Below are 25591 nucleotides of genomic sequence, written 5' to 3'. Positions count from 1 at the left end.
TCATGAGAACCACGCTAAGTTTGTACACAGTCCTTCCTTGAGAAAAATCACATTTATATCAGGACATAATTCTGACCACATACCAATTTCACATCTGTGTAATGTCATGGCACCGAAGGGGTTAATCTTGCTCTGCCCTGGGAGGAGCTATCGAAGTGAGTCATCCGAGCAGCCCAGAGAGGCTGCATGATGCACAGCCAATCAGGGAGGAGTTGCAGGACTGACCAATCTGGGCCCAGCAGATTCAGATAAAAGGAAGCTGAAGGGTAGAGTAGGTCAATTGCTGATATGAGCTCAGGGAGCAAGGACTGTGTCCCTGGAGGGCTGAGAGAACTAAGCATATTAGGCAGAGCAGTGGCTAGTAGGGACCAGGAAAGAAAGAGGGATCTCATAGACTTTAAGGTCAGAAGGGACCATTATGATCATCTAGTCTGACCTCCTGTACAATGCAGGCCACAGAATCTCACCCATCCATTTCTATAACAAACTCCTAACCTACGTCTGAGTTATTGAAGTCCTCAAATTGTGATTTGAAGACCTCAAGGTGCAGAGAATCCTCCCGCAAGTGACCCATGCCCCATACTACAGAGGAAAGCGAAAAACCTCCAGGGCCTCTGCCAATCTGCCCTGGAGGAAAATTCCTTCCCGACCCCAAATATGGTGATCAGTTAAACCCTGAGTAGGTGGGCAAGACTCACCAGCCAGCACCCAGGAAAGAATTCTGTGTAGTAACTCAGATCCCAACTCATCTAACATCCCATCATAGACCACTGGGCATACTTACCTGCTGATAATCAAATATCAATTGCTAAATTAATTGCCAAAATTAGGCTATCCCATCATACTATCCCCTCCATAAACTTATCAAGCTTAGTCAAAGCCAGATATGTCTTTTGCCCCCACTACTCCCTTTGGAAGGCTGTTCCAGAATTTCACTCCTCTAATGGTTAGAAACCTTTGTCTAATTTCAAGCCTAAACTTCCTAGTTCCCAGTTATATCCATTTGTTCTTGTGCCCACATTGGTACTCAGCTTAAATAATTCCTCTCTCTCCCTAATATTCATCCTCTGATATCTTTATAAAGAGCAATCATATCCCCCTCAACCTTCTTTTGGTTAGGCTAAACAAGCCAAGCTCTTTAGTCTCCTTTCATAAGACAGTTTCCATTCCTCGGATCATCCTAGTAGCCTGTCTCTGAATCTGTTCCAGTTTGAATTCATCCTTCTTAAACATGGGAGACCAGAACTGCACACAGTATTCCAGATGAGGTCTCACCAGTGCCTTCTATAACGCTACTAACACCTTCTTATCCTTGCTGGAAATACCTCATTTGATGCATCCTAAAACTGCATTAGCTTTTTTAACAGCCATATCATATTGATGGCTCATAGTCATCCTGTGATCAACCAATACTCCGAGGTCCTTCTCCTCCTGTTACTTCCAACTGATGCGTCCTCAATTTATAACTAAAATTCTTGTTATTAATCCATAAATGAATGACCTTGCACTTTTCACTATTAAATTTCATCCTATTACTATTACTCCCGTTTACAGTGTCATCCAGATCTTCCTGTATGATATCCTGGTCCTTCTCTGTGTTAGCAATACGTCCCAGCTTTGTGTCATCCGCAAACTTTATTAGCATATTCCCGCTTTTTGTGCCAAGGTCAGTAATAAAAAGATTAAATAAGATTGGTCCCAAAACTGATCCCTGAGGAACACCATTAGTAACCTCCTTCCAGCCTGGCTCCTGGGACTAAGCTGCTGAACATCCTAAGTTGAGGGCAAAGAAGGTGCTGGGGGTATGGGAAGTGGCCCAGGGAAAGAGAATAGCATTGACAGAGGTTACAGAAGAGCAGCTATTTGCTGCTACTTACAAGGTGCCTGGTCTGGGGCCCAGAGTAGCAGGCAGGCCTGGGTCACCACGACTGGGAACTGGCTGGACTGTGGGACAGAGAGACCCCCCCCACTCCCTGGATGGGGAAAACACAGATGGTGACACAGTTGGGTGGCTGAGTTGCAAAGAGGACACTGTGGTTCAGGGAGCTGAGAGAGGAGCCATAGGCCAGGAGCAGAGACCAAGTGCCAGTGTGCAGATGGTGGACATGGGTGTTGGCTTCGGACTAATCCCCAGAACAACCAGGAGGAGGTGCCAGTCTAGCAAGGAGGATCTGTGCTCTGTGATACCCCTGCTCAGTTTCTAACCATAGGAGTTCAGGAAATGGTAGGTATGGTGTACAATGTGTGCCTGTGTGTACATTCTAGAGTCATTTTCATGCATATTAATACCTATATTTTTTTCTGATGCACAATTAAATAATCATGTAATGCTTCCTCACTCTGGAGCATCCTGCTGCCAGAATGAGAGAAATCTTTAGTATGGATCCCTTTTAATTCCATGTCCATTATTTCTCACTCTGATTTCAGAATGGAGAAGGGCTTGTGATAAAATAAGTAACAGAAAACACATTATTCAGAAATCATTGTGTTAATACAGCAATCAAAGTGGAAACATACTATCAAACGCTGTTCTCCTGAGAACAAATCCTGAGAGCATTGCTAAGTGTTCACACAGTGTTCACTTGTTCAACAATCACATTTATATCAGGAACTGATTCTGACCTCTCAGCAATTTCAGATAAGTGTAATTTCATGGATTTATGTGGAGTCTTCCCTTATTTACACTGTTGTGAGATCAGAATTAGCCATAAGTGAGAGACTCAGGATTTGGAGCAGGGTGAAAACATAGATGAGGTGGTGCTGGTGATTGTGACTCCACTTATCATACTAATAAAAGTACTGATGATAGGTGTTATGATGCTGTATAGTGGTGACCAGGAGTAAAATGTGTGGGATTTTGCTGGCATTTTTTAATGATGAATTGAAGACAGTGGTGAAAAGTTACCTCTGGCAGTGGTGGTGTTGATTTGAGATTGATGCTGATTATGGTGATGGAAAAAAAATGAAGATGGTACTGAGTTATGATCATTAAAGGGATGATGAAAGAGAGCTGTAATTATGGTGATTTATGAAAGTGGTGACAGTAATTTGCATTTGATTCCCATTTTTTTCTGATTATCTCATAGCTCTTTACAAATATTAATCCAGCTGCATGTGTCCCTCACTGAAGTAGGGATTATACACAGTTTATACAGACTAACTTAAGATATTTGAACAAGTTCACTCAATGAGTCACTGTCAACGTCACCCAAATAATTCAGAATCGCTTTCAGTTTAGAGTGAATCTCAAACAACTCTCATGTTTCTGAAATATTTCAAAAGAACAAAAACATTCTCAAGCAGGCTTCAAGCAGGCCAAACGCCCCTCTTGAGAACTGAGTGCATATGGGGCCCATCCTGTAAATAGCCCCTTATCCCAGCTCAGACTGACATTAGACCAGTGTTTCGGACAGCCCAATTTCTCTTTGCAGATAACATCACTTTTGATAGAAGAACAGCCCACTCCAGCCTCTCCATTTCTTGGGATGAGAAGAGTTTGATCCACAAATCCCAACCTCAAAGACTTTTGCCAAATCCAGAGAGGTTTGATTTGACTGTCTGTGTGTTGGGCTCTGAAGGATTCCCCTCTGAAAAGCACTACTGGGAGGTGGATGTCGGGACAAGCACTGACTGGGACCTGGGAGTGGCCAGAAAATCCATACAGAGAAAAGGGAAACTTTCCTTCTCCCTTAGAGAGGGATTCTGGGTTATGGGTTTGTGTGAGAGCAATTACTGGGCAAAAACACATCCATGGACCAGTCATGGTGCAGGAAAAGCCCGAGAAAATTAGAGTTAACCTTAGTTTCCCAGAGAGGCAGGTGACCTTTTTCAGTGTAACCGATGGGTCTCCATTGTTCACATTTAATGACTGTTCATTCTCAGGAGAGGTTTATCCATTCTTTAAAAGTTCCAACAAAGAAACAACAATGAGAATTTGTTCGTAAATTTAAAATGGCAGTGATGCTCAGTTTTTGTTAGAGAATGAGCAGGCTGACCCAGAGATGGATTGAGTAGACGGGCTTCTTTATAGCAGTACTTGTTCCCCTCAACCCAATTGTCAAGTAAGCACTGGATTACTTACAGCACTAACTTAAATAAAAAGTGTCTGTGTAAATGCCTACATCCACTACACCACCCCAAAACCCCTTATGAAGTAATAGAAACCCCTACACTATGATTATACCCACCCCTATTGACTGATTACAGCATTATGCATATTATACACATATCTTTACCTTGAAAATACATTTCTTTGCAGTAATTTGTTGCCACAAGTTCCCTCAATCAGCAGTTTGATATAGCTTGGGAAGGAAGGGAGAGGGAGATAATAGTGCTCAATGCAAAGAATATCTTTTAGATCCCCACATTCCTTATGCAGCTGCAACACTTATCTATCCCCAACAAGCTGAAGGGGAGGGCAAGGGATGACACTTATCATAGAATATCAGGGTTGGAAGGGACCTCAGAAGGTCATCTAGTCCAACCCCCTGCTCAAAGCAGGACAAATCCCCAGACAGTTTTTTTTACACCTCAGTTCCCTAAATGGTCCCTCAAAGAGGGAACTCACAACCCTGGGTTTAGCAGGCCAATGCTCAAACCACTGAGCTATCACTCCCCCCTTAGCTATCAAGCAAAGAAATGGTGCTTGCCAGTGACTCTACTTCCTAATGCCATACCAGCACACTAGCAGTTTCCCAGGTCTCTACTTAACCCTTCCATATCCCAACAGTTTTGTTGACCTAACTCACCCATATTTTGCTGCCAGAAGAAAGGTGATCGGAAAAAAATCATTACTTCTGAAATTATAGTTACATATATTGGTGATTCTGCAGGGATGACTCCCCATATGAAGAATGGAACTGAACTGGAATCTTTAAAACTGAGCACTCAAAAAACAGAACTGTTAACTAGGACTTTATTTTTTTCATTGCTAACTGCTAGTTTATCTGGATAGCAGCTAAGGATAAGCAAATCGCTGCCTATATTTTAGTGGTGTATGTGTGGTAAATCAAATAACCAATCTTTGACTCAGGGATAAATACAGATGGCAGAATGAGCAAAATCTTGGGAGAATTTGACCAGCTGCACTGTTTTTAGAATGGGTTGGTAACAAATGGATTTTTTCTTTCTGTATTATACCATGTTAATCTTTGATTAATGAAAGTTGTTTGAGCCTAGCTATTTGAATCTCAATCAATATTGAACCTGTAACAATTTTGAGCTAATGTAACTTTGAATAAAAGATGAAGTGTTCACTGTTTGCAATGCCATCTTAATCTGTATGTTTTCCATTTTAAAAAAAGTTTTCCGCTTCTTGGCAATTACTGATATCTGCACAGCCTTTTAAGAATATGATGTTTGTAACACAATGTCAGGATTTTACTATGTTTGGAACTGACCTAGAAAACAAAATACCACGAATCGTATTACTAATTTCATTTCAGTATATTACTGTATAATAAATGGACCAGACTCATGTCTTAATAACTATAATCTGGGTCTATATTCAGCTGAATAAGTCTTTCTGCGTATGCAACTCCCCCAGCAGGGATCACAGGAGCTCAGCTACCTCCAGCACCAGCAACGAGCCTGTAAAAGTGCTTTCAGACTTCACAAGTAAATACAATGCAAAGGAAATGGGTAGCTCACCTGTTCCCCTTCTGATACACAGGATGTTCTACCTAGGCATATGTCTAAAGTGCACCTTCTTCCTACAGCGTGTAGTGTACATACTCACCTAGTCCCCGAGGATGGCTATAAATAGCTGCGTAGTTAGTTAGACATGTGGAGTAAAGTCACACCTGAATGGTGTGAGTGGGTACCTGAGTACACACACTACATAGATCTCTACTTGCCCAAGCCATGCCAGAGCCTTTCATTAACATGTAGCTACACACAGCAGTGTGGGTGTGGTGAGCTTTTCACTGAAGCATGTAGCTACACATGTGCTGTGTGCTGCTGCCAGTGGCACGTAGTGTAACATAGCCTAACAAACACACATGACTGCATACATATGATCTGTGGGACAAAGACTGAGAGACTTGTAGGGGTGTACAGCCCACCAAATGGAAACACTGTCAACCTGGGAGGATACCCAGTGCTGCTGCCCAGCATGGCTTTGAAATGCACCAGATTCCTTGTCCTAGGTGACAGGTAGCTTTTCATACATAATATAAATGATACCATAGTATGTGATCTCATGATCCACATGGGACTCTTCCAGACCATCTCTGGACCAACACATGCCCCCAGACATACATTCATTCCTATCTTCAGCCTAGGACTGCAGATTTGACCTGTTCATATTGTACCACACTCCTGATCCGATCAGCCCTTCATCCAGGCTGAGGCCAGAGTCATCCCTTCTTCCCACCTGGGTAGCAAACAATCAAAGCTGTAGACTCCTTAACACTCTAGATTTTCAACTCACCCTAGAAGAAAAAGCCCCACCAATGATAAAGGCCAAGGTGCTGATGACTTAGTACAATCACCTGATGATCACGACCATAAGCCTTTGTTCCAAGCTGCCCATTCCCCCCACGCAAAGCGGGAAGACCCCGTGGATGGGTCACAGATGAACTGCAGCAGATGAAGTGCACAGGCAGAAATTTAAAACACCATTGGTACAAAAAAAATCCTTGTGAATCTGTCCACGAGGAGTCAAACACGCTTACAGAACTAGGCCTCTGCAGCAAACAAGGTGAAATAACCCTTCCATTCCTCTGCAGTGAAGGCAGGAGGTGTATGGATGACATCTATTCTGCCTACTGACTTGTGTAATCAACCCACAATGTGTAGCCCAGATCCAAGAATCAAGCACCATGAAGAACTGTCAGCTTACTTCACTAACAACATAAGACAAATCTCAGAAATGCTTCCATTTTCACATACATGGGCAGATAGACAGGCAGAACTGCAGGTTCTCAGTGTTTGGATGAGACAGTGCTGGGAGGAAAAATTTAGGTTTATTAGGAGCTGACGAAACTATGCAGGAAGGATAGACTCTGTCTAAACCAAAATGGAACCAGACTGCTGGCCACAATTTTAAAGAGGTTGCAGAAGAATTTTTAAACTTAGGCTCTGGAAAGCTGACAGATGTGGAGGAGCACATGCTTCAGAAAGAAATATCCCTTAGGGGAGCATTTATTATCCGGGATACTCTATGTCCCAAAGAAAAGAGAAAAGAGGTGGACAAAGTACGAGTAGAAACTGAAGGGAAGCAGACTAATGGAAAGGAGTCCTATTCAATTATATCACATGAAGACAGACAACTACATATTGATCATTTTTGTATACGAATGCTAGAAGTGTAAATACTAAGATGGGTGAACTTGAGTGTCTGGTATTAAATGAGACAAGCCCCCGGCTCTGCTTCCCGGGCCGGAGCGCCAGGCAGATCGCAGCAAGCCCTGCTCTCTTGGCTGTAGCGCTGGGCAGAGCTCAGCAAACCCTGCTTTCCCGGCCGGAGCACCGTTTGGATGGCGGAAAGCCCCACTCCCCTGGCCAGAGTGCAGAGCGAAGCATAGCAAGCTCCAGGCCCCCCTTTCCCAGCCAGAGCACTGTTTGTAGGGCAGGAAGCCCTGATCCCCCAGCCAGAGCACAGGGCAAAGTGCGGCAAGCCCTCGGCCCCGCTCCCCCAGCCATAGCCCAGGCTGTAGCGTGGCAAGCCCCGCTCTCCCGGCTGCAGCACTTGGTGGAGCGCGGCAAGCCCCCGGCTGCACTCCCCCGGCCGGAGCACCTGATGGAGTGTGGCAAACCCCTGGCCCCACTCTCCCAGCCGGAGCGCCAGGCATAACACAGCAAGCCCCTGGCCCCACTCTCCTGGCTGTATCCCCGGCCAGAGCGCGGCAAGCCCCCGGCCCTAGCCCCAGGCAGGGGCAGTGCATGGAGCCTCCCTGGCAGCCCCTTAACCTAGGGGTACAGAGATCTGCCATCCATGTCCTGGGAGCTGACCTAGGTAAGAACCACCTGCACCCGTTCCCATGCCCCTACTCCCACCCCAGCTCTGAACCTCCTGCACTCTGAAACCCTTATCCCCAGCTCAGAGCCCCTCTTGCACCCCCAACCCTCATCCCCAGCTCCAACCCAAAGCCCACATCCCCAGCTGGAGCCCTTACCTCTTCCCATCCCCACCCCCCTGCCCCAGCCTAGTGAAAGTGTGTGAGGGTGGGGGGATGGAATGAGAGGGGATGGGGCCTCGGAGAAGGGGCAGGGCAGGGCAGGGGTGGGTCCACAAGGAATGGGATGAGCAGGGAGCAGGATAAGGGTGCTTGGTTTTGTCCAATTAGGAAGTTGGTAACCCTGCTTGATGGTGTACAAACATCTTAATTGTTGCTGCTTCGCTTTGCCCAAATTCCTCACTCAATTGGATAGAGTTATTTTACTGTCAGTATCAACTACCTGACTGATATCAGCATTATGCTTCCTCTTAATGTCCATTCTGCTACCCACTGTTGTTCCTTTCTCCATTACTTTATCCTTTCTTACTTGATTTTCCTCCCTCTCAATTTTAAAATCAGGCGTGGAGATTACATGATCATTCCCCAGCTGGCTCCACTGTGTTCCTAGTTTAAAGCTCTTTTAATCAGTTGTGCCAACCTCCATCACAGAAGTCTATTTCTCTCCCTACTCAGGTGGTATCCATCCCATGAGAACTGTCCTGTCTCAGTGAATGCCTCTCAGTGGTCAAAAATCTCAAAACCCTTCTCATAGCCTCACAGGCGAGACACCTGTTGATCACTGTAATCTTGTTTCCCCTTTGTTCTCCTCCTCTAGAGGCGGGTAGAAACCCACTGTACATGATCTGAGCCTCCATTTCATTAAGCATTTTCCAGTCTCCTTTGATGCCTTCCAGTGATAATCTAGCAATATCATTTTTAACCACGTGAAGGACAATCAGTGGATTCTTTCCTGCTCCCCTTAGGCTCCTCTTCAGCCTCAGGTCCACATCCCGTATCTTAGGCCCTGCCAGACAGCACACCCTTCTGTTCTTCAGATCATCTCTGGTGACAGACCTGTCTGTTCTTCTTAGTAGTCAGTCACCAGTCACGTAGACCTGCCTCTTCCTGGTGATGGCGTGATTCTCCAGCCTCCCGTTATTCTAATAAAAGAAATAAGGACCAGGATGGGCCTTGAGTCCATCCTGCTGGTTTTTGTTTCCAAGCTGGCAAGGGTTTTTCAGAGGCTATTGGGAGCAGTTGAGTTTCCTGTCTCAGGCATTGGTATTGGTTCCTCTAGGTTTCTGGTAAGCACACAGGGCCCTCAGTGGGTACACTCTATACAGGATTGGCCCAGAATTGTGCATTACTAGGGGTTGCATGATTCCTTTTTTATTATTATTATTTCCAATGGTATTTCAGTCTCTTACTTCATATTGCTTTGTATAATGGCGTTTTATACTGGATCCAATATTTTAACAAACAAAACCAAGAATTCTGTTCAGAACGCTTCTGCTGCCATGTCACCTCCCAGTGTTTCATGTCCTCCAGCTATAAAACTGGAACACTGACCTGCCTCTCACAGGACCCTGCAAAGGTTAACATCCTGATATTCCCAACGCACTCTGCACATTTGGTAATGCTGAGGGACGGTGCTGTAGAAGTGGAAAGCATTATTAAATCTTATCACTATTCTCTCTTCAGGTTGTTTCATAGACTTCCCACCTTGCTAAACTGAAAGCCTTAAAAGCAACCTATTAGGCATGTTCAGCAGGTTGGTTTGCATCACTCTGTCCCAGCTCTCATCTCAGCTGCCTTCTCCTTACATATCTTAGCTTTGAGTATGCACAGCAGGCCTCTGGTGGATATTTAAAATCCTGCCTATTATCGACTTTGACAATGAATTTTCTGCCATAGGTGAGCTGGAGATTCAGTTACCCAGAGTTTCCAGATGCTGAGAGTGGACAATGGGATGGTTCACTCAGTGATTGCCTGTTCTGTTCATTCTCTCTGAAGCACCTGGCACTGGCTGCTGTCAGAAGACAGGATACTGGATTAGATGGACTATTGTCTGACCCACTACGGCAGTTCTAATGTTCAGCCAAACTTATAATAGATTTTACCTTTGAGAAAGATATCACAGGAGATAGTATAATGCCTTTATTGCATATTTGAGAATCAAGTTGTACATAATGGCATGAGGAAAAACTACTAAGGGATAGATTGAGAGGCAAAATAACAGTTGCAAAATGCAATCACCATTGGTGGATTGAATGAAGACAAAGTTTTGAGATGAGAAATTGAGTCCGAGTGGAAGTCAGAAGAGCCAACAGAATAAACTTCTGCTGTAAAAATAAGAAGAAAAAAGTTAGAATTAAAAATTCAGGGAATTTAGGGAATCCCAGCAGCAGATGAGACAGACAACTTGGTGAACTGCTATGAGACTCTATGCTCTATGCTACGAGACACTGTTAGATACAGTGATAAGGGATTCTTTGTTTCTGAAGGGGTATGTGTAAAATGTTTCGTTGGATTAAGTCTCCTACAGCACCTCAGTAGGTTACATCAGTCAAAGAGGAGCAGCAGATACTAGGCATTGGGATGCCTGTGCCTTTAAGAACCCAGTCCTGGAAAGTCCATGCTGAGAGGTGTTGTCTGTGAGGGTAGGGGGAATACCCTCTGCCCTCCACCCTATTTTTGCAAACACTGATGTCTCTGTCTACAGGGGTAACTATTACCTTTCTACCCTTGCCTGTGCTGGGATTTTGCCCTCTATCACTCTCTGGCAATGCCTCACCCCTGGGCTTAACTCTAGCTCCTTCCGGAGTTCCCTTCTCCTTCCCATCCCTGCTTTTGCCCTTCACCCTTTGGGAAGGACCCAGGTGTCCCCTCCCTTTCCCCCTCGCCTGCCCTCCGTCAACTTTCCCTTCCCTTGGCACGCCCAGCACTGCCCTACTCATTGCCATGCGGGTCTCTCCCACTCTCCCCGCCCTCCATCTCAGGGTTGTGTGCCTGGGCCTGGAGTGAGCCTGTTCATTCTTACCTCCCAGACTCAGCGCTGTTTTCCTGGGCCATGCACCAAGCATGTCTGTTCTCAGCTCTCCACTCCAGTCTGTGGTGTGTGTGCAGTGCTGTGATCATGCCTGTTTCCAGCCCTTCACTCTGGTTTCAGTGCCAGGAGCAGCACCATGCACTGAGCAGGCCCCTTCTAAGTGCTTGTGCACTGTCTACACTGGCACTTTACAGCACTGAAATTTGCAGCGCTCAGGGGTTGTTTTTTCACACCCCTGACTGAGAAACTTGCAGCACTGTAAAGTGCCAGTGTAGACAAGCCCTTAGTGGCTTATTGAAGAAATGCACAAAGGCATAAGGATTATCCCAGAAACTGTGTGCAATAGAAACCTCTCCGAGATAGTTCTACACAAAGGGAAATGTTTGACCCAGGTCACAGCAAAAAATCTTTCCAGCAAGTGAGGGGAGAATATAAAAGAGGGACAATGACAACATCAAGGGGTCCTCAGTCTCCCTACAACAGCACATCTGAGAACACCTCAGGAAAAAACACTGAACTCTGGGAACTGATAGTCCCAGCCTAAGATCTTTAGCCTGTGTAAGAAAACCTGGGAAAGCCAAAGCAACTGGTGCCTTAAGAATCTGCCAGCCTGTTTATCACTCAGGGTGAGACTTTGTTAATTTGTTTCCTACCTATATAGTGTGTTTAGATCAGTCTGTGTTTTTTGTTTATTTGCTAAGGTAATCTGCTTTGTTCTGTTTGCTATCTCTTTAACCACTTAAAATTCATCTTTTGTAGTTAATAAACTTATTTCTTGTTTATAATAAAACCCAGTTTATGTCATTTCTAACTGCGGAGGCAAGAAATCATGCACATCTCTCTTCACATTGAGGAAGAAGGCAGATTTTTATGAGTTTCTGCTGTGCAAATTTTTCTATACAATGCAAGATAGTATTATTTTAGGTTTATCTCCCAAAAGGGATGCGCACATGAGTGCTGGGAGAGTCCTCTCACATGGAGCTGACTTCAGTCTGTGACTGCAGTTGGGTGTGGCCCTACCTGTGTGTGCAAGAGGCCAGAAAGCCTAATTCAGCAAAGCAGGGAGAGGGAACCCTGGCTTGTTGAGCAAGAGAGACTCAGTGAAATCCCACTACATTAGGTGGCACCCCCAAAGGGGGGATCCAACCCATCACAGTCTTCTCTAGAAATCCCTAGTTATAGATCCCAGACTTTTGCCTTCTTCAGCTTGCAAAAAACTGGAAGTCTGGTTTTCAGAATTTTATGCAAAAAGATCAAAAATTTTTACAGGAGTAAGAAAAATACATTGTAGTGTTCTCCTCCTGGCTGTGCTCACCAGTCTCACAGCCCCACTCCCACAGACACACCCATGGAGATCTGCTCTGGGGGAGCACTGAGGGTGACTCAGTTGTAGAGAGAACCAAGTTTTAAGAGAGGTCGGGGCCACTAAATAGCTGCATCAGAAGGATGGCAAAGTGGAAAGTCTCCTGGAGCAGCAGTGTGTAGGCTTGTGGGAGTGAGTGGGGCTTTACGGACGTGAGAAGGAGAGGTAAGGGTATGTCTTCACTTACAGAGTTTTTGTGCTGTAAGTTTCACTGGTGATAGGGAATCTGTGAAAATAAAGCGCTGGTTTGTGTACTCACTCAATTCCTCAGGCACTGGAGAGTGTTTACACTACCAGCACTTCCATTGCCGAGGAGAGCAGCGCTGTAGGACAGCTATCCCACAGTGCAGCTCTCTCGATGGGGGGGTGAGCGGAAGGCATTCTGGATCCCTGCTCAGTGCCCTGTGCTGCCCTGGTTCATGTCACAGCAGCCCCATTACTTCCTGGTTTCTTCCATGGCATTTTTTTTCAAACCTCCTTCTGTCTGGCTGCTTTCCCCGCCACATCTTCAAACAAAGAGAAAGGGAGCTTCGAAGTTCCCAAGGCTTACAGAGGGAAGGGCGGATGTCCGTGCATCAGAGCAGCGGAGATGCAGGCCAGAGTGGTCATTTTTGGAACTGTGGGATATCCTTCAGAGGCCAAAGGGTGTTTACACTGGTAGAACATGTCTTCACTTTCACAGCAGCGCAAAAAGAACAGTGGTAAGAACTGTATGCCTCTCGTGAAGGTGGTTTTCTTTTTGCGGTGAAACTTCTGGGTTTCACCACAAAAAGGGACTTTTTGCACTTAAACAGTAAGTGTAGACATACCCTAAGGCTGGCAGTGGCATTTTGAAGTAATTGCCACCTGCATTCCACATTTTCCAGTTTTCTAACAGTTAACTCTTACTTCTCCAACAAGGGGCAGGCTTGTGCTTAGACAGATGCATGTGCCTAGGGATTCAGACTCCCTTCCTCAACCGATGATAACCCCAGCCTGAGATGCTTTCCCCATCCCCATTTACTCCTCTGCTTCCAGCATATGCGCTTTGGCCTCTTTTCTCAGGTGGGTCCCCAGATATTTGTAAGGGGAATCTCCAATCACCCATCACAAGCACCAAGGGAAGCATCACCCTCCCTTTTGAGGAGAGCAAGTATTAATCCCTGGGGCAAATACCACACTTAGCAATAGAACAATCTTTGTATCTAAGCAGGGTGATCCCCAGCCAATACAAAGGGACAGATCATGGAGAGGAAGCCTCATCAAAGTTAAACAGACACCTTTCGCCCTTTAGTACAATGTGTCTAGGGTGACCAGATGAGATGAAGAAAATATCAGGACACCAGGGGTGGGGGAAAGCTGAGTGGTGCCAGCAGAGCAAAATATATATATATATATATATATATAGGGGCAAATTGCGCCCCGACCAGATATCGGTTGGGACGCGAGACAAACAGCTAAAAATCGGGACAATCCCGATTTTATTGGGACATCTGGTCACCCTAAATGTGTCAGTTTCTCACACCAACCTTTGCAGCCAACCCAGACTGAGTTGCCAGCAGCACAACTGCCCCCCCTGCACCCTAGTCCAACCTCCATGAGTTTTGGAGTTACAGCGCACAGCCAGTTGTCACTGGACCTTGGTTCAGCTGCTGTGGGCACAGTATTCATCTGGGATGTTCTATCTATGCCCCTGCTCCTGTGTCTTCCTAATAACTTTGGATTGTGACATTGTCTGATTAAAATATAATTATGCAAACCACTGTTGCTTCCACTGCTATATAATTGCAGCAAATCTTATACAACATATAACGCATGGCCAGAAAGGGTTAAGCAGCTTGCAGGCTGAATGACCCAGAGCCAACCTTTAAAGTCATGTTATAAAGGTATGTGAATGGTAATTAGGGCCATTCATGGTAGATAGGCTAAAACTTTGAAATGCAAACCTATGTTGTTAGAAGTTAGAGGTAATATTAAGGGACTGTATCTTTGATGCTAACCATGTAAACAGATAGCTCCTGTTTGTCACTATAACTATTAATTCCTGGAATATTAACATTTAAATGAATCTTGAGTGAAGTAATGTCATTGTCTATATATCTCTTTGAAGTTTGTGACAGACTGCCTAATGAATAAATTGCCCTATGTTAATTTGTGTAACTAATTACTGGTGATGTTTAGAAAGCAGAAGGTTACATCAAAAGCCTATTGTTTACCCAGGACTGTATGGTCAAGTGGAGGCTAGAAAACTGTATAAAAGACCATTGGGTCCTGATCCTCAGATCTGCTCGATGTTTCATGCAGGGGAAGCCTAAACCGCAAGAGCTGAGATCCTAGTTCTGACTGGACCACCCTGAAATATAAACATTGGACTATAACCTATGGACTATTTCTGAAAGAACTCTTTGCAACTACAAAGCTCATCATCTCTGCTATGAATCTGAACCTCAAGAATTGAACTCGTGTCTTTACGTATACTGACTTTTAACCATATTCTCTCTTATTTTTTAATAAATATTAGTTTAGTTAATAAGAATTGGGTGTGAACGTGTATTTGGGTAAGATCTGGAATATTCATTAACCTGGGAGGTAATGTGTCTGATCCTTTGGGATTGGTAGAACCTTTTCTTTTATATGATGGATAAGATTTTCAGAAATCTTCATTGTATTTGACTTGGGTACCTGGATGGAGGCCTGAGGCTGGGTAACTTCAAGGGAACTGTAGTGTTGCCTTCTGGGCAACCAGTGAGGTAATAAAGAAGCTGTTTTATGCTGACTTGGTAAATTTAAGTATTGAAATATCCACCAGCTTTGGGATTGTCTGCCCCATTCTTTTCAGTTCACCCTAATTGAGTGACCACAGCTGGCCCGCACTGGGATCCCTATCACACCTTGGTTCAGCTGCTGTGGGCACACTGTTCACTTGAAATGTCCTGTCTATGGCCTTGTGTATCCCTAATAACTTTGGATTTTAATTACAAGTTAATTTAACTGAAAGTTGCCTGTAGGTGTTTCATTCAGTGCTGTAAAGTCTTCATTGTAAGGGCGATGCTATAACAAAATAGATAATATGTCCATGTGACAAGAAAAGCAAAAAATGAAGTTTTTAAGGATACCCGATATGAGAAACTTTTATCTGAGATGCTGAATCCTTTTTTAAAACCAGCTCCCACTGGTGAAATAAGGCAACTTTTAACAGAACATAAACTGTTAAATGATCAGTGAGGCTTAAATCACAAGACCTGCAAGCCAATCTATATGAGAGTGTTCCCTTCAGACTGGAGAAGGGGATGTGACAAGCTGCTGTTTTATTACTGATTTGTCTTATAGAGTTTATTATTGTTGTTTTTCTTATTTGCATCACAGTAGCCCTCACAGACCCTGAATGAGATCTGGGCCCTGCACAGAACAGTAAAGGGTAATCCCTCCCCTGAGCAGGTTACAGTGTAACTAAACAAGAGAGACAAAGGGAAACTGGCACCGAATGGGTCAGTGAGTTGGCAAGGGTCATCCAGTAGGTCTGTAGCAGAGCTGGGAATAGAACGCATATCTCCCCAGAGTCAGTCTAGGGTCCTAACCAGTAGGCCATGCTGCCACCCCAGCATTAACAGACAGTGATGAAGTATGTCTTTTAAGAGGGAAAGACACATTGATAAATTCCCAAACCCAGCAGACACAGGAGGTTTCCCACCGAGATTCTGAATTCCTGTGTTGTTCCATGAGGGGTGAAACTCGAATGCCAGCCTGCACTAGAGAAGGTCACTGTGCTAAACATGGTGTGGACCCTGAGCAGCTTGAGTCTACATACAAAAAGGCCCCAGAAAGCACAGGTCCATGCCATATACAAATACCATGGGGATTAGATTGGATTACTGCAAAACTATCCACAGGTTGGAGCTTACCTGTGTCAGTCTGAACTGTTTTATTGTGTACTGGGACAAGGACCAGCCAAACTGGTTCCATTAATCCCACAATGCAGCCTTTTGAAATCTTCCAGAATCCACTGCTTTTGGAATTGTTACCACAGAATGGGACAACAGGGTACCTACCCAGAGGGCACTGCTATGGAAAGGATTTAGGACAGCACTAGGGCAAACCCCAACTGTTCTTAATATAAATCAGCACGTCTAATTAGAGTGTTCACTAACACATTCCCAGAATACAGGACATCCCCACACTTGCCTGCACAGTCCCACCCCCCACCTGTATCGGTCTGCCTGCATGGGCCCACTTCCGCCTTTGTCAGCGTGCCCCCACATGCATGGAGGTGTTGGCCCCACCCTCAGTCTCCTCCTCTCATTTTCACTGGACAAAACCACATCCACTGCTAAGTCCCTACTGGACAGGGATAGTGCTCCACAAAACTGGAACTGTGCAGCTTCAAACCAGATGAATGGTCTGCCTACCTCTAATGGGGTTTGCCCTAGTGCTTAGATCAGTTCTGTCCAAACAGTGCAACCTCCAGGGCTTCAGGTCTGAAATTCAATGGGTGTTGGGCTCCTGGGAGAATCCCAGCCCATATTTAGAGTCCTGCTGGTTTCTGGGATTTGTATAACTTTGTTAGTTAAGCCTCTCTGATTACTAAAAAAACTGAACCTGAATTGGTAACAAGTTGGAATATGACACACTTCCAGTCTCCATTAATAAGGTTTCATCTCCCTGGTGGCCCTGATGTCAAAGCAATTAGGACCAACAGTCATCTTGGGTTTTGGATGGGAAAACACCTAGCTCCACACCCCTCTCAACCCTCAAAACAAAACCTCTCAAATCATTTGTTTCTTCAGGAAAAAATTCCGGCACATTTGAAGACTCTGAGGGGAGAGAGAGAAAAGCTGCTTGGATTTAAAGTGACTAAACAGAAGAGCAGCCAGGAGTATCTGGTAGGTGCCCATAGTTATGAACTGGCAGGGACTTGCAGTGGAAGCTCTGTTTGTAGGAAGATTCCTCTGTGGATCTGCTAAACGTGGGCTTGTGTGCGTTTCTCCATGATCATGGATTGCTGGGTTAGAGTCATGTGTAGACAAGCTCTAAGCTTACATTTCAGTTAATGAATTAATTTCTAGCCCTTGTCGCTGTCACAGAAATCCTCTCCAGGTAAACTGAATGTCACCTGTGAAGTGCTGTCCACTGGGTCTGGCCATTTCTTGCACTGATAACATGTTTATTTCTTTTTCCTCCCCTGGCATCTTTGTCAGTGTAGTACTAAGTCCTGCCTCCTGCTGCTGCTCAGGTTCTGAATTCCCAAGACTGTGAATAATATAGTATGCTAACCATGACAGAGATGGAAATATCCCTTTCAGAGATATTGGGACCAATGGGGAGGGTGTAGTCAAATGACAGAAGTCTTAGGATTTTCAAAGAAATTCTCCCTCCTGCACACTCAATTCTCCATGAATAGATCCCAGGCTCCATCAATGTCCCTGACCAGCCTTTTCTCTATTTTTACACAGAAACAAACAGAAACCAAGAGGTAGAAGATTGTGTCTAAATTTCAGGAACTGTGGCAATTCCTAGAGGAACAAGAGTGATTTGTAGAAACCCTAACTGAAACCTTTTCTGATCTCCCCATAAAAAAACTGCCTTCTAACTGCCAGAAACTCCTATGTACTCCCCTGACCTCCATTCCTGCTCAGTGTTAGAGAACTCCTTTCCTCTGCATTGCCCAAGAATTTGTCTACAGTGCTTTTCAAGACATGTTAACTAACATTATAGAAACCATCTACATGTACACTAGTTTCCACAATCATGTTAAGTAATATGTTTTAAACCTGACTAAAAATATGATGAGCTATTTATATATATAGCACCCAAAAATGTGCTAAGCACTTTACACTCACAGGACAGGCTAAAGACCAGAGACTGGAAATGGACAACACACAAAGATGGAAAAAGGAAGAAAAGGGGGGAATTAATAATAGGATGGGTGTCTTTGTGGCTAAGGCACTGAAGACATCTAGGTTCAATTCCCAGCCCTGTCACAAACTTCCAGCCCTGTCAAAAACTGTGTGATTTGGAGCAAGTCACTGAATCTCACTATAGCTCAGTTTCCCTATGAGGATAATGAACCTTCCCTTGTCTAGCAGGGCATTCAAATTTCACAGGCTTAGCTTTCAGCACTATAAGTAACCCTGATTGCTTCAATGGGTCCACTCATAGGAAGCTTGTTACGCAGAGTACAGCACACTCGGGCACTGACTTTAGGTGGGGTCCATAGTGAGCTGGTGCGCGGGACGCGTCAGTCAGCTGCGCCGGCGACTGTTGCGCAATGCACGACGCGTGATTACGTCACAGCCGAGCCCCCTGCTGACTCGGTGGCACGCGGCACCGCAGTTTAGTTACTAGGGTGTCCCCAGCAGAGGAAGTTCTGCTCCGCAGGCCCTTGCTGCGGGCCGCGAGGTAAGTATAGGGATCCCGGAGACAAACCAAAGGTTTAGCTAGGGAAGTGGGGGGCGGGGCGGGCTGAAGGGAGGCACGCGGGAGAACCAGGCTGGCAGCGGGCAGGGGGTGGGGGAGGGACAGACAGGGGCTGAGGAAAGCGCAGGCGCGGGGCTCCCAGCTCCCCAGGGCTCCCTACAGCTGTTGTGAGCGCGTTGGGGGAGCCCCCACCTGTGGAGGCGGCTGCGTGGCGCTCCCCGCAGAGCCCAGCGTCCGCGCTGGGCGGCGAGCGCAGGGTCCAAGCCTGGAACACATAGGGGCCGAGTGGGGCCGCGCCTAGGAACCCGGCCCTCTGCCGGGGACACGTGACCGCCGCCTTTCCCGCACCGCTCACACGTACGTCACCCCTCAATCCCCCATTGGTAGATCAGTCCAACGCCGTCAGCTACTCAACCGGCTTCTTTTGAGCAGACGCAGTACCGCGGCTACGTGCTCTGCCCCCCCCCCCAAGGAGTGGGGGGGATATTTCCGCTCCGCTAAAACGTCACTTCCGCCGCTGTGCCTGGGTGTGTTCAGGCGAGGACGGCCAGCTGAGGCAGCGGGTGTCGCTTCTAGTCTCGCCATATTAGGTCACTTCCGCCCCTCTTCTGGGCCGGCGGCCGGGCCTAGAGGTACCCACGCGCCCAGAGTTGTCACCGTGCGGCCCCTCCGCAGTATGTGAGACGAAGGGAACCAGGGCCCTCCTGGCTCGGCGGGAAGTCACGCCCGCGGGCTGGCCTATGTGTAAATAGCCATGCGGGGCGTTGGCTCGGGACTGAGGGGTTTCCGCAGAGCTGGGTGGGTGCTGGGTAGTCCAGGCTGGAATAGCAGAGGAGCTGTGAGCTGGGATTGAGGAGTGTTGGCAGTGCTGGGTGGGTTAGCCCAGGACTGGAATAACAAAGTGTGGGGTGGGGTGTGTGTCAGGACGGAAGGATATCAGCAGAGCTGGGATAGGGTGGAGATCCGGAAGTGCAACTGTGTGATGAAATCCCTGCTTTAACTCGAAATCTCAGTACAAGTGTGTATACGTGGAGACGCTCTCAGCAACGCTGAAAATTGTGCATTTCTATACCATTCTGCTCACAGAGTTGAAACAACTGTCAGCTGAAGCAGCAGAGAATCCTGTGGCACCTTATAGACTAACAATATTCACCCACGAAAGCTCACGCTCCAAAACGTCTGTTAGTCTATAAGGTGCCACAGGATTCTCTGCTGCTTTTACAGATCCAGACTAACACGGCTACGCCTCTGATACTCAACCTTCAGCTAGGAAGTTGTGTAAAGTTCTGATTGCATTAACTCCTTTGTTCTGTTGGCCTGATCTGTGAAAAGGGGGATGGAGGAGTGATGTGGGAGGGTATTTCTGCCCCGCTAAAATGTCACTTATGCCGCTGTGCCTGAGCGTATTCAGGCTAGGACTGCCAGCTGAGGCAGCGGGCGCCGCTTCTACTCTCGCCCCATTAGGTCACTTCCGCCCATCTTCTGGGCCGGCGGCCAGGCCTAGGGCTACCCACGCACCCAGAGTTGTTGCCATGTGGCCCCTCCACAGCATGTGGGATGAAGGGAACTGGGGCCCTCCTGGCTCGGTGGGAAGTCACGCCCGGGGGTTGGTGTGTGTGTAAATAGCCATGCTGCCTTAAGTGACTTTAACTATATGCTCTTGTGTAAATGAACAACATGGTTAAAACTGCATGAAAGTTATACTTGGCGAATTTCTTCACAAAAATGTCTTTTTTGTTGTTTGTTTGTTTGTTTGTTTGTTTGTTTATAGAAACTGTTATCCACATTTGTAAAGTAGTTTTGCTGCAACAATTTATAGATCTTAAGATGAGAAGGGACCATTACAATTGTGTAAGCTAACCTCCTGTATAGCAAGTCCAAAGAACCTCACCCAGTAACATCTGTATGAAGCCCAAAACTTCTTTTTGAGCTACAGCATATCTTTTAGAAAGCTATCCAGTCTTCAAATGATGGAGGATCCACCACATCCTTAGGTAAATTGTTCCAGTGACTAATTACCCTTAATATTAAAAATATGCATCTTATTTGCAATATGAATTTGCCTAGCTTCAATTTTCTAGCCAGGGGATGGATCTCATTCTACCTTTTTCTGCCTCATCATTAAAGAGCAATCTACTATAAGAAATCTAACTCTTAAGTAGATATTTGTATACTATGATCAGGTCACTTCTTAAGCTTCTCTTGAAAGGTTGAGAATCTGTGAAGAAGTCCTCGTAAAATAGTTTGAGAAACTAGCTTCATTTGTTTAGTCCTCTAGCTGTGAGTTAAGCATCCCCCTTCTAGTCTGTATAGGAAGTTAGTTTGTTAATGCCAATTAAGTCCTGTATTTAAAGAATTACATTTAAGTTAACAATAGAAATCAGTTTCTCAGTTTACAGCTAGGTAGGTTACCATCCAGATAATGTGATGGGTTTTTTTTGTTTGTTTTTGTTTTGTTTTTTTAATGTTAACTTTGTGTAATCTCTGGTTATCACTTTGATCACTTTAAAGTTTAATGCAGCGTTTTAGTAATAACCCTCTGACTGCTTCTTCCTTATGTATATTGCAATTGTGATAGTCACTGATTGTTGGGGTAAACAATAAAGATTCTAGTACTTTCAGAAATTCTCAGATCTATATTTCCTTAGCTAAGCCACAGAATGTCTCAAATTCATGACAGTTATTTAAAATGTAATGTATCATTTTGTCTCAATGCCTTGATACTTCTGTTCTGCTATTCTTGACTTAGTCCTAAATAATGCACCAAAACTGATTTAGAAAAGAACTCTAGTTGCACCACTAAGGCTTCGTCTACACTACGCAACTTTTAGCGACACAGCTGTGTCACTACACTCATGTCGCTAAAAGTCAGGCAGTGTAGTCACTGTTTTTTGGCTCTTTTGCTGACAAAATACCCCCAAGGAGTGTCATAGCTTTGTCTGCAAAACTTTGTCTTTTTTGGGGGGTGTCATTTAACACCTGAAAGACACAAGTTGTCGGCCCTGCTCATAGGGGGTCGAAGTATTTTTTCAGCAAAAGCACCTGCTAACAGTGTTTCGCTGCCCAACTTTTAGCAGCACGGACATGTCACTAAAAGCTGTGTAGTGTAGACAAAGCCTAAGTAATAGCAACCACAGTACACTTACATTCAGTGGCCAGGTAAGAGGAAAAGTAAAAAGATTATACTGGAGGTACCTTTAAAACTAACATACCTATCTTACTCTTACTTTGTTGCCTCCTTCTCTACACGCACAACACTGCTCTTATATCAGTCTGTTGTCCTGCTATACTTCTGGTTTGTGACCTGTCTGGGGCAGGGACTGTCTTTGTTCTACCTTTTTGTAGGGTACCCAGCACAATGGGGATTTGATCATAGATTGGGGCATTAAATGCTACTGCAATAGAAATAATAAAAACAGCCATAGTGACAATAAACTTTAGAAAGGGGAAATGTTTTATTGAAGAAACATCAAAAAGATCCTAAAATCACAAAAAGGATGTTAAAATCCTTACATTTAGCATGGAGGTTGCTTAGGGATACAGCAAGAATCTCAGAAGATGTGCATACCTCTGAACAAGAAACAAGCAGAAAAGCAAGAAGTACATGGTTATAGCTAAATGGCAAGGATTCAGAGGTAATTTGGGACAAACAGAAATCCTTCAGAATATGGAAATCCAAATCAAGTATAGCTAATGGAAAGGAATATAACCTTTAGGAGGCAATACATCAGAAGGAAACTAGCTTGGGTTAAGATGGAATTTAGAGAGCAAATAGCTAAAGGTATAATAACAAACAAGGTTATTTAAATCTTTCAGAAACAGGAAGGCTGGAAAAGAATCAGTGGGTCCCTTGGAGTAAAGGGAGCAATTAAGGAAGATACAGACATTGGTGATAAGCAAAATGATTCTTGGCATCAGCCTTTGCCAGTGAGGACATTTCGGAGATAATTACTTTCTGGTAATCGAGCTGAGGTACTATCAGAGATTGAATTGTCAGAAGAAGAGGGGTAGTAGTCACCAGGCCCAGCTGATACATTCAAGCTTTTTGAAGGAGTTTAAGAATGAAGGCACTGAGCTCTTAGCAAAAATATGCAACATTGTATTAACAGCTACAGAATTGGAGGATAGAAAATGTTATATCTATATTTTTAAAAATGTTCTAAGTATAAGTTGGGGAATTGCAGACCAGTGAGCCTTACTTCTGTAACATAAATTGGTTGATAACTAAAATTATAAAACACTTGTTGACCATGGTCTGTTAGGGGAAAAACAGCAGTTTTTGTTTTTTTTTTTGCAAAGGCATAAGAGGCCTAACTAATAAGTTAAAATCTTAAACCAACTCATCAAACTGTAGATAAAGGAGAACTAGATAGGCATAATTTATTTGGAATTTCAAAAATCCTGTGACAGTCCTTCAAAAGACAATACTAAGAAACTGGCTAGGAGAAGGAAAACAGAGTAGGAATGAATGGCTAATTTTCCTCATGGCAAAAGGATAACAATGGAGTTCTGTATAGATCCTCTGTTTAATGAATCTGGAAAGACGGTTTAGTAGTAAGGTTGCAAAACTTGCACTAGATAGTTATTTGGGTTCGTCAAGTGCAGAGAGGATGGTGAGGAATTTCAGAGAGAACTAAACAAGTTGAGTGAATGGACAATATGATAACATATTAAATTCTGAGTCAACAAATGCAAAATAATTCACATTAGAAGGGGTAATTCTAAAGCCTCTTGCTTCTAAAATAAATGTAACAAGTTAGGAATTTCAATGTGGCCAGCTCAATGTAGACCTTTACTCAATGTGCTACTGCTGTTTCAAAAGCAAACAGAATGTTAATATGCATGAGGAAGTGTTTGGAAAGTGTAGGGGACAATTTCCTGTTGCAAGTGCTGGAGGAACCAACTAGGGGCAGAGCTCTTCTTGACCTGCTGCTCACAAACTGAGAAGAATTAATAGGGGAAGCAAAAGTGGATGGGAACCTGGGAGGCAGTGACCATGAGATGGTCGAGTTCAGGATCCTGACACGAGGAAAAAAGGAGAGCAGCAGTATACGGACCCTGGACTTCAGAAAAAACAGACTTTACTCCCTAGGGAACTGATAGGCAGGATCCCCTGGGAGAAAACTCTGAGAGGAAATGAGTCCAGGAAGGCGGTATTTTTAAAACCTGTTAGTTGCAGAAACAAAGCATCCTGATGGTAGAAAGAATAGTAGAATATGCAGCGACCAGTTTCGTAATCCTTGCTGATCGTAAACTCAAAAAAAAAAAAAAGCTACAAAAAGTGGAAGATTTACATGATGACCAGGAGGATATAAAAATATTGCTCAGCATAGCAGGAGTGAGATTCAGGAATAAAAAATGGCTCAAATAGACCACCACTTAGAGTTGCAACTAGCAAGAGAGTTTCAAAGTAACAAGAAAGTTTTCCCAGGTATGTTAGCAACAGTAAGAAAGTCAAGGAGTAAATGTTGCATCCCTCTCTACTGAAATGAGGAGAGCAACTAGTGACAGAGATGTGGCAACAAGCTAATTACCTCTATCAAGCAAATTTTTCTCACCTGCTTCTAGACGTACAAGATCAGCTCTCCCAACTGTTGTTGCACTTGGCATCACAGACAATGGGGGAGGACCAGCCTCTGTTAAGAGAATAAGTGGTTCAAGACTGTTTAAAAGGCTGATGAGCAAAATCCTGGGCAGATGGCACTTCATCTGAGGTGCTAAAGGGCTGCAATGCATTGATTCAAGACCATTCCATTATCTTTGAAAAATTATATCAAGCAAAGGAGGATTCCCGGAGACTGGAAAAATGTTAATTGTAGGCCCTCATTTTAAAGGGTAAGAAGCAGATCGCGGACGCTACAGGCCCGTCGAATCCTCACCGCTCAGTCCCTGGAAAAAAATCATGGAAAGACAGGGGGTCCATCACCGAATCATCTGAAGCACTTAGGGAGAGAAATGATCAGAACGTCATGTCCTGGACTCACGCTTTGGCCTTTCTTCTTTGATGAGACATACTGCTTTGTGGAATGTCAGGCTAAAAGCACCTGCGTGTTATTCCTGCCTTATGCAAAGCTTTTGAATGTCCCCCCACATGTGCTTGCCAGCAAGTTAAAGAAATATGGCTGGCATGATTGGACTATAAGTGGATAGAAACTGCTGATAGTCGGGCTCAAATGGTAGTGATAAAGCCTCCATGTCTAGTTAGGCAGCTTGGTATCAAGCAGTAGTGCCCAAGGATCAGTCCTGGGGCCAGTTCTTGTTCCAATATCTTCATTCAATGATCTAGAGAACGGCAGGGACTCACACTACAAATTGCCAGATGTACACTTAAAACTGAGAGTGTAGAACCCTGGAGGTAGGGATAGGGATACCAGTGACTCGCAAATCTAGAGGATTGGGCCAAAAGAACCTGATGAGGTTCAGCGCAAAGGACAGTGCAGAGTCCTGCACTTAGGATGGAAGATCCCATGCACTTGCTAACGACTAGCGACTGAACTAGCGCATTCTGCAGGAAAGGACCTAGGGGTTACCGTGGCTGAGAAACTGGATATATTCAACAATTGCCCTTGTGCCAAGGAGAGGCTAACAGCCATGGGCTGTATACGTAGAGCATTGCCAAGCATATCAAGATGTGAATCATCTCCTCTGTTTGCACTGTGAGGCCTCATCCGGAAGTACTGTGTCCAATTTGCCCATACTAAAAGAAGGATGTGGAAAATTGGAAAGTCCAGGAGAGATGCAAGAAAAAATGAGTAGGTGACATAGATCTTGCATGAGGAGAGGTTGGGGAACTGGCATAACTTAGTTTAGCTCAGAGAGAGAAAGGGGGGTGGGTTGGATTTAAGC

At 44.8% G+C, this 25591-nt stretch overlaps 1 protein-coding gene across 3 annotated transcripts in view; it reads left to right on the top strand.

Annotated features, from left to right (window-relative positions):
* LOC116824332 (zinc finger protein RFP-like) overlaps positions 1 to 25591 on the top strand; it is a 97170-nt gene that overhangs the window by 41722 nt on the left and 29857 nt on the right. The window contains exon 1 of one of the 3 annotated variants that reach the window (XM_032779528.2): positions 18656 to 18727. The exons of 1 other annotated variant lie outside the window; for it this stretch is intronic. The gene's annotated coding sequence lies outside the window, so the exon portion shown is untranslated. Of the gene's footprint in view, positions 1 to 18655; positions 18728 to 20460; positions 20740 to 25591 lie in introns of those variants that run through there. One more of the 3 variants, XM_032779529.2, reaches the window with a different exon arrangement.

The sequence above is a fragment of the Chelonoidis abingdonii genome, chromosome 13, assembly GCF_003597395.2.
Source record: "Chelonoidis abingdonii isolate Lonesome George chromosome 13, CheloAbing_2.0, whole genome shotgun sequence".
Classification (NCBI taxonomy): Eukaryota; Metazoa; Chordata; order Testudines; family Testudinidae; genus Chelonoidis; species Chelonoidis abingdonii.
Note: the sequence above shows the minus strand (reverse complement) of the source record. Positions and strands in the feature narration are given on the sequence as shown.